We start from the raw sequence: 14,206 nt of genomic DNA, 5'->3' as shown, positions 1-14,206 counted from the left end.
CAGCTCCTCTTGGGATTTCCCATCGCACGGTTAGTCAACTCAGAGTTCAGGCTTAAATTCAGACTGTTGTTCAACTGATTATATGCATCAAATGCAAGAATGTGATCTATTAAATACCAACCAATATAACTGAACTCAATCAATCTTTTCGGTTTTAACATATTTCTGCAATTCTGCTCACCTACATTACAACCCTGTTGTCAGTTCGACTGATACATCTGACTATTTTAATGACTGTAGTTGAGGAAAAAAAAAAGTAAAACAAACCTTATTAGAAAGCACAGAGCTCTTTGACTGAAGAAAAAAATATGTTGTAAATTAATTTATGAGTCTCGTGCAAGCAGGCAGTTTACCATTAATCCACACCCTCTGTGTCATAGCTGTAAGGCTTCCAATACACAGAAATCTTTAATGAGGACGCCTTGTCATTGTTTATTCTGTTTTCATTTTCATTCTATGAAAGCAGAAGTAAAGATCTAAAAGTAGAAGTCTGAAAAAATCTGTGGGCTGCTGCTGCTGCTGATGCCACAAAATTGAGTGTAGTTCGAATCCTATCACTGTTTTTCTTAATATTTTATTCTCTGTAAATTCATTCGATTCCTACTGTATTATTCATATTGTTCAGGGAACCGTCAGGGCTCAGCAGCTGCCAACCAAATGAGGTGCTTTACCACGACCTTTCTAGTCTTTTGCATAATGTTATGTTTAGTACTAAAGGTCTAAAAACACATCTTAACAGATGTCTGAAGCCTTTCAGCACCTATTCCACCTAAGTCTTCACCCCCTTTAACGTAACTCATCCAAATCATCACAACTGCAGCCAACCAACTGCAGCCAGTTGGTTTCTGAGTTAACTGAAGATCGTCTGAGTGCAGTGAATGTGTCTTAAGGAATGTAGCATGAACACAGCGGTGTCTGGAAGATCAGCCTCCTGGTGGACCAGTATCTGGACCACATTTGCAGCATGAAGACAAAACAACAACCTGATGAACCCCAAGGCGACTGTGGTGCAGGAAGGTGGAGCGGTTGTCCACCAATCTCACACTTGTTGCTTCAATCCCCGGCTCCTCTGGTCACATGTTGAATTGTCCTTGAGCAAAACACTGAACCCCAACTTAGTTGCTCCCAGCTGTTGTTCCCAGCTGCATAGCAGCTCCCCCACTGGTGTGTGTGTGTGATTGTGAGTGTGAATGGGTGAATGAGAAGCAGTGTAAGCGCTATATAAGTGCACACCACTTACCAAGGAAAAGATTATTAAAAAGCAGAAGTCATGAGATTTAAACAATATTCTCTTACAATATACTTTTTAAAGGCTTTGTAAAATAACCAGGACCATGCATCAGAAAAAACTCGGGCCAGCTCACTTCTTTTTAATGTTACTCTGCCACATGTTTTTAATTTTCTAACTTGTACTGTAAATAACATCAGCAGGCTTCCCACAGCTCCTTTTAAGGCCACAAACACATGTATGCATTCCCCACCCCCCACAAAAAGACTTTGGTTTGCTGAATTCCTGGAGTTCTTTAAATTCCATGCTTATCTTCAAATTCGGTCCTTGTTGTCGTAAGTCTACAAGAATAAACTGTAGATTGTATAAGAGAAAAAATTTAATGACTGAATTGTTTTGTGTTTTTTTTTTATCACATTTATTTTGTCTTACTGAAACTTGGTTGCAGCAGGAAGATTATGTCAGTCTAAATGAAACCCCCCCAAGTCATATTAATTATCATGTTCCTAGAAGCACAGGCTGAGGTAGAGGAGTAGCCGCAATCTTTCACTCACGCTTACCAATAAATGTTAGACCTAAACATAGTTATAACTCATTTGGGAGCCTTACTCTTAGCCTATCACACCCAAACTGGAAAACCCAAAAACCACTATTATTTGTTATCGTGTACCGTCTTCCAGTCCCTTATTCAGAGTTTTTTTTCTATCTGATTTAGTGCTTAGTACAGATAAAGTCATTATAGTGGGTGACTTTAACATTCATGTAGATGCTGACAGTAACTAACTCAACCATTCATTATTGGATTCAATTGGTTTTTCCCAAAATGTAAATAAACCCACTCACTGTTTTAGTCACAGCTTAGACCTCGTCCTTACATATGGCATTGAAACTGATAATTTAACCATATTTCCTCACAACTTTCTTCTGTCTGACCATTTTCTAATAACATTTGAATTAGCAGTTAGGAAAAAAAATCCAGTATGGCAAGTGCTTAAGTGAAAAAGCTGTAAACAAACAAAACAGTCTCACTACAAAAAGGGTTGCCCCTCTGAAAAAGAAGGCAGTAAACCAGGCAACACGAAAGTTAGAAAGGAAGTTCCAGAAATTTAGAAGAATCTCATTATGCCTGGAAAAACAGTTTAAAAATGCACAAAAAAGCTCTCAGTGATGCCAGAACAACATATTATTCAACATTAATAGAAGAAAACAAGAACAACCCCCAGTTTCTGTTCAGCACTGTAGCCAGGATGACTAAGAGCCATAGTTCTGTTGAGCCTAGTTTTCCCTTAACTCTGAGCAGCAATGACATCATGCCTTTCTTCATGAGATACAATTGTAGCTATTAGAGAAAGAATTCACCAGATCCTCCCCCCAAATCTTGACCCTTGGTGTTTTAGCCAATTATAGACCAATATCTAATCTCATCTTTATTAATAAAATCCTTGAAATGGTAGTCACAAAACAATTATGTGACCACCTGTACAGGAATGAAGACTTTCAGTTAGGATTTAGAGTTCATCATAGTACAGAAACAGCACTGGTAAAAGTTACCAACAATCTTCTCAGGGCCTCAGATAATGCGGGGCGACTGTGGTGCAGGAAGGTAGAGCGGTTGTCCACCAATCTCACAATTGTTGGTTCAATCCTCGGCTCCTCCAGTCACATGTCAAAGCGTATTTGAGCAAGACAAGTTGGGGACACTGAACCCCAACTTAGTTGCTCCCGGTGAGTGTTGGGCAGCTGCATAGCAGCTCCCCCATCGGTGTATGAGTGTGTGTGTGATTGTGAGTGTGAATGGGTGAATAGGTGAATAGGAAGCAGTGTAAAGTGCTTTGAGTGCCAATAGGTAGAAAAGCGCTATATAAGTGCAGAACATTTACCATAATGGACTAGACTCTATATTTATTCGGTTAGATCTTAGTGCTGCATTTGATACCATTGATCATGACATTTTATTACAGAGACTGGAACATGAAATTGGGATTAAAGCAACTGCGCTAGGTTGGTTTAAATCTTATCTGTCTGATAGATTTCAATTTGTTCATGTTAATGATGAATCCTCCATGTACACAAAGGTTAGCTATGGAGTTCAACAAGGCTCCGTGTTAGGACCAATACTTTTTACTTTATATATGTCTCCTTTAGGCAACATTATTAGAAAACACTCCATAAATTTCCACTGTTATGCTGATGATACCCAGTTATATTTATCTATGGAACCAGATGAAAATAATCAGTTAATAAAGCTTGTAAATGACATAAAGGCCTGGATGTCCCACAATCTTTTACTTCTAAACTCAGACAAAACTGAAGTCATAGTATTTGGGCCCAAAAATCTCAGAGATATGAGGTCCAACCATATTGTTACCCTAGATGGCATAAGTCTGGCCTCCAGTACTACTGCAAGGAACCTTGGAGTTATTTTTGACCAGGATTTGTCCTTTAACTCACATATAAAACAAATCTCTAGAACAGCCTTCTTCCACCTACGGAACATTGCCAAAATCAGGAGCATCCTGTCTCAAAGTGATGCCGAAAAACTAGTCCATGCATTTGTTACCTCTAGGTTGGACTACTATAATTCCCTACTTTCAGGATGCCCCAGTAACTCCCTAAAGAGCCTGCGATTAATCCAAAATGCTGCAGCAAGAGTGCTGACTGGAAATAGCAAGAGAGATCATATTTCACCTTCACTAGCTTCTCTCCATTGGCTTCCCATTAAATCTAGAATAGAATTTAAAACGCTGCTTCTTACATATAAAGCTCTGAATGGTCAGGCTCCATCATATATAGAAGACCTCATAGCACCATATCATCCCAGTAGACCACTTCGTTCTCAGAATGCAGGCCTACTTGTGGTTCCCAGAATTTCCAAAGGTAGAATGGGAGGTAGAGCCTTTAGCTATCAAGCTTCTCTCCTGTGGAACCAGCTCCCAGTTCAGATTCGGGAAGCAGACACCCTTTTTAACCCTACTTTTAAGTCTAGGCTTAAAACCTTCCTCTCTGATAAAGCTTATAGTTAGTTATAGTCATGGTGCTATAGGCTTAAACAGCTGGGGGACCCAACCCCCCTGATGCACTGAGCTCCTTTCCTTCTCTTGTCCCTTTCTTCTCCCTTCTCATCCCGCAATTGTCACCACTGTATGTCATTAACTCTGTGTGTTTTCTCCCGTAGTTGTCTTTGTCCCTCTCTGTCTCCCTCTCTCTGTCCCTTTCTGCAGGTGTCCCCCGGCTTTGAAGCTGTGTGTTTTACATTGTGCTGCTACTGGTCCTACCAACCTGCCCAATGTTTTGTTGTTTCTTTTTATTGCTCTTTTTCTTTTCTCTCTTCACTTTCCACTCACCCCAACCGGTCGAGGCAGATGGCCGCCCACCCTGAGCCTGGTTCTGCTGGAGGTTTCTTTTGTTGAAGGGAGTTTTTCCTCTCCACTGTTGCCTATAGCTTGCTCCAGGGGGAATCGTCTATACATCTTTTTAGTCTTGACTTTATTCTGTAAAGTGCCTTTAGATGACTTTGATGTGAATTGGCGCTATATAAATAAAGTTGAATTAAATTTCATTTAATACTAGTGAGGTACAGATGAAAGCGAAGTGCTATGGGAAGAAATGCTTCAGTTTCTACTGTTTCTACTGCCGTGCTTTAAACGGTATTAAACGAATTTAAATGAATCCATAAAACAACTAATAAATCTGTCATGCTGCACAATTAGATAACATGGTGAAAACATGTTCAGCTTTGCAACCATCATGCTGATAGAAATTTAACCCAGCTGGAAAAAACATCCAGTATTTACAGCTCCAGTAGTTTGTTGCTAAACATTTGTAACAGGGAGTTTTCTTTTCTGTTGACTGTAAATGAATAAACCAGATGTTTTTATGAATCATATATAATGCAAGAACATGTGTTTGAAGAGTAACAGCGCGTTTTTTTTATTTTCTTGTTTTTTATGATTTTTTTGGTGTCTCCAGAATCTTTGTTATTTTAACTTGACACCCATGAATCACATTTACATCAGCATTTCAAAAACAGAGAGAGGCCCTTGTGGTGATTATGATGACGCAATTGCGGAGCATGTGGGGATCAGTGCAACCTCCTGCAGGAAGCATGAGTCTAGCTTCAGTTTACTGCAGGCAAATGTGTGTTGTTGAATATTATTAGTGTAAAACCAAGTTACAGTGCAGTTACATTTTGGGATACACATCGGGATTTGAAGTTTTTTTTTTTTATGCTAACAAAGGAGGAACATTTACAAAAGTTCAGTTTGTCGCTGCAGCAGATCTCAGTTGGTCTTAGAGAATAAAAAGTAATTTCTACAGACATAAAACATGAGAATGCAGTCAGTTTTCAAAAGGCTTAATGAGTCAGCTAACAATAGTCTGTAGTGCACCATTCCTGCTTCTCTGACACCACTTTTCAGTTTACTGTAACAGCCTACTATTATCCTGTCTCTCTCTCTCTCATTTTGCATACTTTCCTGAGCCAGAGAATCTGACAGACACTCAGTGTTCAGACTTGAAAGATGCGTAATAGTTTGGGAATGGGTGGAGGCGGGTCATTTTCACTGGCATCACACTTAAACTTTACTTTTGTACCTGCAGGAGATCTGTGCTGTGGTGATCTTAAAAGGTTAAAATAATAAAAAGACTATTTATTGTCCATTGTTTTGTAGAATGATGAAATTGTGGTCAACCCACGCTTCCGCAGTGTTGCTCATTGTAATGTGTGATACATTTCCTGCCTGGGTATGTATGAAATCACTCTCTATAAATCTCTTTCAGATGGGATCTCTGGGGATCAGAAGACCAATAATAAGTATTATTGTAGAGCAGAGCTGTCCAACTTTAGGAAGTATTAATGGGTTTTCTATTGGCAGTCTACCAAATACTACTACATCCTTAGTGGCACAGGAGGTAGAACACGTGTCCACCAATCCCACAGCTGTTGGTTATATATGTTTGCCATTGTTGAGTGTGTGTGTCATTGTGAGTGCAAATGGGTTAATGAGAAGCAGTGTAAAGCACTTTGAGTGCCAACATGTAGAAAAGTGTTATATAAGTGCAGCTTATTAATTACCTATTTTTATCCCAAAGTTACCTCAACATTGAATCATAGCCAATTTATTTCGTTTTTTGGACACAAAATTACAAAAAAAGATTCTTTAAAGGTGAAAACTGATGTCTCGTTCACTTAACATAAACGATTGTATACATATTAACCCCTATTAACATGACTCATCTGAATTATCATTGGCACTACAGTGCTGGGTTTAGCTGTGCATTTTGAGGAATATTACACCGGTGAAAATCCACGATGCATGCAGCATTTCTTAGCTTAGCGTTTTAGGCATTCCAATGGTTAATTCAACAGTTGGTGAGGCAGCTTGTTGTTTTTAAGATCCTTCTTCCTGGAATATGTTGGTAGATTGCATCATATGTGTTGCAAAATGAAGCCAAAAGCAGACGAAAAATAAAGAATTAAAAGTGCTGGTAATACCAGTCAGCCACAACATTACCACTGATTGTCATAGACAAAGGCTCAATGGGTCATTCTGAGCGGCCGGCAGCCGCACAGCTGCATACACAAAAACTCAATACTCAAGCAGGAATGTCAGTGTTGACCTCAAAAAAAAAAAAAAAGAAACCCCACTAAAATACAGCTTTAAATATTTTACTCAAGTAAAAACATTAAGTGGACTGTACATTTTAACAACTGCAACTGTAGTTCAAACCCCACTGTTTCTGGTAATTATGGCAAAACATGTACAGTAATTAATAAAACTTGCCCACCGACCATAGGATCAGAGGTTCGTGCCCGGCTGTTCCCCACAGCTCTGGATCGCTGGTCCCAAACCCAGTAAAACTGGAAAGGAAGGGGATCCGGCATAAAAATGTACAAAATCTGTGGCCCCCTGAATATATACGATTAGCCAAAAGACAAAATCAAAGTAAAGTAATTAATAAAGAATAAGGGTTGGTAAAGCTGGACCTGATTTTAAGCATGTTATGTGCTAACATGGCATCAGCAATAATGATAATAATCATAATATTATTATAATTCACAATACTTGTTTACTTGTTTAAACTGTGTCTGACTGCTGCTTCAGCATTTGTGTTTTGACAGACACATTTCCAAATGAAAGTGCAGGAGGTTTCGACAAATTCAGTCAAACACTGATTACATCACAGGTTTTACTAGCTTCAGATGTGAGAGTGAATGCTGAGGAGGGACATTCCAGGTTTTACAACTATACTTTTATCAAATGCATTGATACCAGTTGATCAGGTCACTGATCCTGATTCCTAGGTTTCACTTCCCACCTACACATTTTGTACAAAGCGCAGCGCCACTATTTCAGGTATTTAGAGTGCGTTCCTCCGTGTGTGGGCTGGGCCACACACCACACCACACCACACCGTTAAACTAGTGCTTCATATGAAATAAAAAAAAACACAAAGGAAGTGCATAATATTTTGTTGCTAGGAAACACAAATTGTTTCCCGACTCTTTTATTCTATTTATAACATACAAATATTTGTTTTTCCTTTGTTTCTAGTTATGCTGTAAAATGCTTTCTCTAATGTTTATAGGACCAGTGAAATTGTTTTAAAATGAGTCATGAGAACACACAAGCAATGCTCTGTCATGCTTTCTTTTTCCTCCACGAATACAGGATCAACAGCCGGTTGGTCTCATCAAAACCCAAACAGAGACTGGGTGTTCTGAGGAAGAGAACATTTCCTGATGCTTGTAGTCACTTTCTGTGCCACCTACACTTTATGTTTTTGGAAGCTTTGTGCACTAATTGTCCTGAGAACATGGGTGTGCGCAGCAGAAACATCAGTTATGTCAAATTCCCCCTGCATCATCTTCGCGTGTAGACAGACCTGAAGCAGCGTCAGTCTGACCGATTCAAATATAAAAAACAAAGTTTCAGTTTCAACATTTAAGACATACCATGTCCTAAAAATTGGCTTGAAATGATGTGCAAATTATTGCATAGATTTCAAATTATCCCAACTTTTTTGGAAATGTTTTTGCACTACAGCTAACAACTGAAGTCACTGTGGGCTATTTATTATTACAGACCGGGACACATGTCCGTTTTGTATTTGAAGTGTTGCATGTTTTGCAAAAGCTCTGCAATCAAATTAATTTGTCTTCGTACAGTATTTGCAACACTATGTAACTTTTTTAAAAACATTTTCCAAAATGTATCTCGATATAGAGAGAAGTGCTGTCAAAGTCTTCTGTGACCCACAATCACACAGTGGTACAGAAATATTACGTTTACGTTTCTAAAATTCAATTATTTCTGCCGGATTACTAAGGTTTGGAACCTTTATTATAATCTCATAATGCTGACTACTGCCTGAAGCAGCTGATTCAAAGCTTACTATGCCACTGCATTACGTGTTATCAAGTGTTATTAGGTCACTGGCATGGCCCAGTTTGTCACCTATTAACTGACAGCTATGTTCTTATCAGTGAGTCATGGAGTAAAGTGGCAACACGGCCACAGTAGTAAGTAAAAAGTAAGAGTCAGTGAGTGTATTTACATGGACTTACTCTGCAAAGTTGATTCCTTAAATGTCAGGTAAACGGAAAAGCTGGTTTTTGTGCAAACGAATGTGGTCGATTAGTGAAACGTGTAACCAGGTTTCTATACAGGTCTCTATACAAAATCTGTGATCCAGGCTTCTAAAAGAAGTCAGGGGTGGAGGAGAAATCAGGAACTCTGCTGCTGCATGTATACTTGAATCTCCAATAAGAATGTTTCTTACTGTAAGTGCATGTAAATTTAAAGTGGGGATTTACTGCAATAGGAACAGAAACTTCAAACCAAGATGACAGAAAATGTGAACAACAGCGGGCTACACCTATCAGTGTCGGTAAGTTGAAATATGTGTTCGTTGATGTATTTTATGAAGAACTACACTCACCTGGTACTGTAACAATAGTTGGCAGATCCAAGTAGTTATTTCAGTCTAATCAGTCCTGCAGCAAATATATCCCCTAGAAGTTGATCGTGTTCAGATTTGTTTTCCAAACTATTTAGCAGTTTTAAATGTTTGATCACCTGCGGGTATAACAGTATAATTACGTTTTTAGGTTGGTTGTTTTAGGTCTTGCTAATAACTGGGACATGTTTAGGGAGGCTGCAACCAACGGCGATTCCATCAACTTGGAGGAACACACGTCAACAGTAACCGGCTACATCAGCAAGTGCGTTGATGACGTGACCATCTCCAAGACCATCACTACACGCTCCAACAGGAAGCCGTGGTGAAATGCTAATGTGTGTGCGCTGCTAAAACAAAGAGACTCTGCCTTCAGAACAGGGGACAAGACGGCCTTAAGAACAGCAAGGGCCAAACTGTCCCGTGCCATTAGAGAGGTGAAGAGCCATCTCCACGATGGGCCATCTGGCTCTCACCCACCTGGACAACAAGGACTCATACGTACGAATGCTGTTCATTGACTTCAGCTCAGCATTCAAAACAATCATCCCTCAGCACCTGATCGAGAAGTTGAGCATACTAGGCCTGAACACCTCCCTCTGCAACTGGATTCTGGACTTCCTGACTGAGAGACCTCAGTCAGTCCGGATCGGGAACAACATCTCCAGCACCACCACACTGAGCACTGGGGCCCCTCAGGGCTGTGTGCTCAGCCCTCTGCTGTTCACTCTGCCGACTGACGACTGTGTAGCAATGCACAGCTCGAACCACATGGTCAAGTTTGCCGATGACACAACCATGGTGGGTTTAATCAGCAAGAATGACGAGTCAGCTTACAGAGAGGAAGTGCAACGGTTAACAGCCTGGTGGGGAGCAAACAACCAGTCTCAGAACATTGACAAAACTAAAGAGATGGTTGTGGACTTCAGGAGAGCACAGAGTGACCGTTCTCCATTGATCATCGATGTATCCTCAGTGGAGATCGTCAAGAGCATCAGATTCCTTGGTGTTCATCTGGTGGACAACCTCACCTGGTCAGTCAACACCAGCTCCATCACCAAGAAGGCCCAGCAGCGTCTCTACTTCCTGAGAAGGCTGAGGAAAGCCCATCTCCCTCCCCCCCATCCTCACCATGTTCTACAGGGGACCATTGAGAGCATCCTGAGCAGCTGCATCACTGCCTGGTTTGGGAACTGCACCGTCGCGGATCGCAAGACCCTACAGAGGATAGTGAGGACAGCTGAGAAGATCATTGGAGTCTCTCTCCCCTCTATTATGCACATTTACCCAACACGATCCACCTGCAAAGCCAACAGCATTGTGGACGACCCCACACACCATCACCATCACTCTTCACACTCCTGCCATCAGGAAAGAGGTTCCGAAGCATTCGGGCCGCCACATCCAGACTATGCAACAGTTTTTTCCTGCAAGCCATCAGGCTCCTAAACACAGAACTGAAATGGAACTTACACACAACAACCCGAACTCAACACATCCTCATCACTCACTACTCATCTCAATTCATTCCACCATCACTTATTTATTTATTTATTTTTATTATTCTATACTTAACCGCACTGCACTGTTTACCTGCTGTTTTTGCACTATTCCACTGCAATTGCACTGTTTACATGCTGGACATTCAAATGCACTATACTGTTTACATGCTGCTCTTTTTGCACCTTTAGCACACTTGACTGCACTGTACTGGTTTACTGGTCGGCTCTGTCTTAGGTTCTGTGTCCTGTCCAGTATTATTTTGTGTTGTCTGTCTACACTGTCTGTCTGTACTGTTTTTCGTCTGCACTGTTTGCATTAGGTTGCACTCGATGCACTTTACATAGCTTGTGTTGTTTTGTATCACTATAGTTCTGGAGGAACATTATCTCGTTTCTACTGTGTACTGTGTACCACTGTGTATAGTAGAAATGACAATAAAAGCCACTTGACTTGACTTGACTTAAGGACCTGGAGACAGGGTGGTGCACAATGATTTATGTTTATGGAACAAAACGTCCAAACCAACACAATAGAAAAGTACAAGTGCAAACTACTGATCAACAATTAAGAAAAAACCCAGCTGGAGGAGTAAACGTAAATGAAAAAAAAAAAATACTATTTGTCCATTTAGTCCCCCTCCTTTTAACAGAAGAGAGATGAGTTGAACAATTTGGCGTTTTGTGGAGCACTTGACTGTGATCAGTCTCTGGCTGAAAGTGCTCTTCGCAGCCAGCACACAGTGGAGTGGGTGGCAGGGATTGTCCAGGATTGAAAGGTGGGTGTAGATGCGGTGTAACAGGTGGATGAAAGCAACCTCCACCCCCACCTGAGGCTGATAAGCAAACTGGAAAGGGGTCTAGAGATGATTTCACCAGAGGCCGGAGGAAGTCCAAGACCAGTCTCTCCAATACTTTCATGATGGGGGTGTGAAGAGGGGGGAGGGTCTTGGAGAGGGTTGCTTGATTAAAGTCACCAGAGATCGGAAAGTCCTGTTGTCCTGCAGCCATGTCTCCGTGAAACACATCGGTCTGCATTCTAAAAAGATATTATACTTCCTCACCAGTGCACTCATCCCGTCCAACTTGTTCTCCAGAGACCTCACGTTGCCCATAATCACAGATGGGACATGGGGCTTAGACCACCCTCGCTTGTCTGTTCGACCCCCCTTTCCATCCCCCCATTCCGTGATTGGTCAATGCAGCATGAATACTGGTGTTGAGTGTAATAGAGCAGAGTAAAACTAAATACAAGCAGGGGCATTTTGAGTGCGAAGGCAAAAAATCCGAGCATTGAAATGACTAAAGCGTGCTCTCAAACTGAGAAATATGCTCTAGAATTAAGATAGGGAAATCGTTCCATAGTGTATGCTGTGTACTTTGAAGCCTAAGGATTAGTCTTGGTCCTAGAAGGATCAAACAAGCCGGTGTCTCCACAGATGACAGAAAATGACAAGAGGCAATCAGCAAAAGCTATGAAATTCACATTTTGCTGCATATATATGAATAATATTAAACTGATTAGATTCTGAGGTTTTTTCTAACTAGGTATTGTTTGTCAACATTTATTTCAAAGTCAATAATAAATAAAAAATAAAAGCGAACCATAACAGGAATCCCAGTCTACAGGATGAGCTCTCAGGTTGCTGGCTTGGGAATTAAATGAATTGTGAATTAAAACAACTTTGATGCATTTGCTCCAAAGACAAGATCATTGATGATGTCTGAGTGGAGGTAGTGCATCAGGGGCAATGATCCAGTCTTCAGCTGTCATGTTGTGCACGAATGCACCTATAGTCATATAGCTGCATACGGCTGCACATGGTAATGTGTAGTGTATATTTCTGTACATTAGTGGGTTGTAGTCAAAAAATCTCAGCCCTCAGAAAAAGTAAAATTAAAGTCTCATGGAGAGAAGTAGCAATTCTAGCAAAAACAATGAGTGTTTTCCCTCTTCAAGTTGCTGTTGTTGGTAGAAAATATCATAAAAAAGAAGGAAAACTAAATGTTTCACATGAACAGTGTCAGTGACCTTTGGTTGTGAGAAACAAGTGGCTGGTAGACCTTTTTTTATTGGACCTGTTGATGGTGTTCAGGGTCTCTCATGCTGTGTTCTGTAAGGAGAAGCCACACAATGTGAGGCCACATTGATTGGCCATGAACTGGTAATTGCCGTTTACATATTTTTTACCAGTGTATTTTTTTTTTCACAATTTGAATCACATAGAAATGATTAAGACCTTGACCATCATTTGCTGTTCAGGGTATGGGAATATGTTTGATGTTTTGCATTGCAAATGTGATAATACGAATGATAAGTTCATGTGTAATGCATTCGCAGGTGCAGAAAAACAGCAAATATCACAAAATGGTTTCATGGATTTCATGTGTTTATTATTTGACACAATCTGCAGTGTAGATTTTTACTGCGTTTCATCCAATGCCAAGTTGAAAGCTCTAGTCTTATAACAGACTACATGAGTCACCTTCCTTGGTGAATTAAGACGTGTGAGTTTGTCTTGACTTGACTTAAATTGACTATACAGTAGCTGCAGTGAGATACTTCGAATCCCATTTAACTAGGAAGCATCTTATTCTGGGAATTTCTGAAATGTGTGGGTGACGGCTGATTCAGCATAGATCTTACGCACAACTGCAGCTGCAAGGTTTTGTCAGGATTTGTCACATGCTTGTTCATGTTGTGCTTTGTGCAGTTTTTGGAAAAGATCAAATAATTCCATGATAATGTTAATTATTTGATGCAGACAAAAGACACAAATATATGAAAACAGAACTATGGGCAGTAAAGACATTTGGATAAAAGAATTCTCTAAGTAACTGGCTTAGGAAAAAAGTCTGATTCTTTGAACTAGTGTTAAACTGGAGGCTGCTTTTTTAAAAACAGACAGAAGAACTTCATAAGAGGAACCAAAACAGTTGTGAAATAATATACTACTGCATTGGTATGAAACTGTCACAGTAAGCTTTTTTTCAGTAGATGTATTTGCTGGTGAGGTCATTTAAAGGTCACAAATCATTTTTCCTATTGATTGTTTGAAAGGGAACCAGGAGTGTAGCTGTGTAAAAAGGAAGCATGGAACGCAAGTAATTACAGAGGACAAGTCAAAGCAAATTTAGGGAGGAGGAGAGTTGATTCATATTCACTGACTCCCAGTAGCAAATTAATTATCAATCTATCATCAAATACATAAAGTGCTCAGCATAGTACCTCCACAGTAGTTAGGTGAAAAACAACACTGAAAGAGGCTTTTATGGTTGTAACCATTCCTCACTGTCATTCTGACCTCCACCTTTTATTGGGCCTTAAATAGATTATGTTCAATAGATAAATAAATCAGCTGGATTTCTTCCAATGTTTTGATAGTAAAAATCCCTTTTCTAGTTTCTTTGTTGGGTTAGTAAGAGGGATTTGACAGGTTGAGACAAGTCTGTTAGATAAAAATTCGAACATATTCTTGACTGTGGATTTTCTCCCCCATCTTTTTAAATAATAGTAGGA

The sequence above is a fragment of the Channa argus genome, chromosome 11 (genome assembly GCF_033026475.1).
Source record: "Channa argus isolate prfri chromosome 11, Channa argus male v1.0, whole genome shotgun sequence".
Classification (NCBI taxonomy): domain Eukaryota; kingdom Metazoa; phylum Chordata; class Actinopteri; order Anabantiformes; family Channidae; genus Channa; species Channa argus.
Note: the sequence above shows the minus strand (reverse complement) of the source record.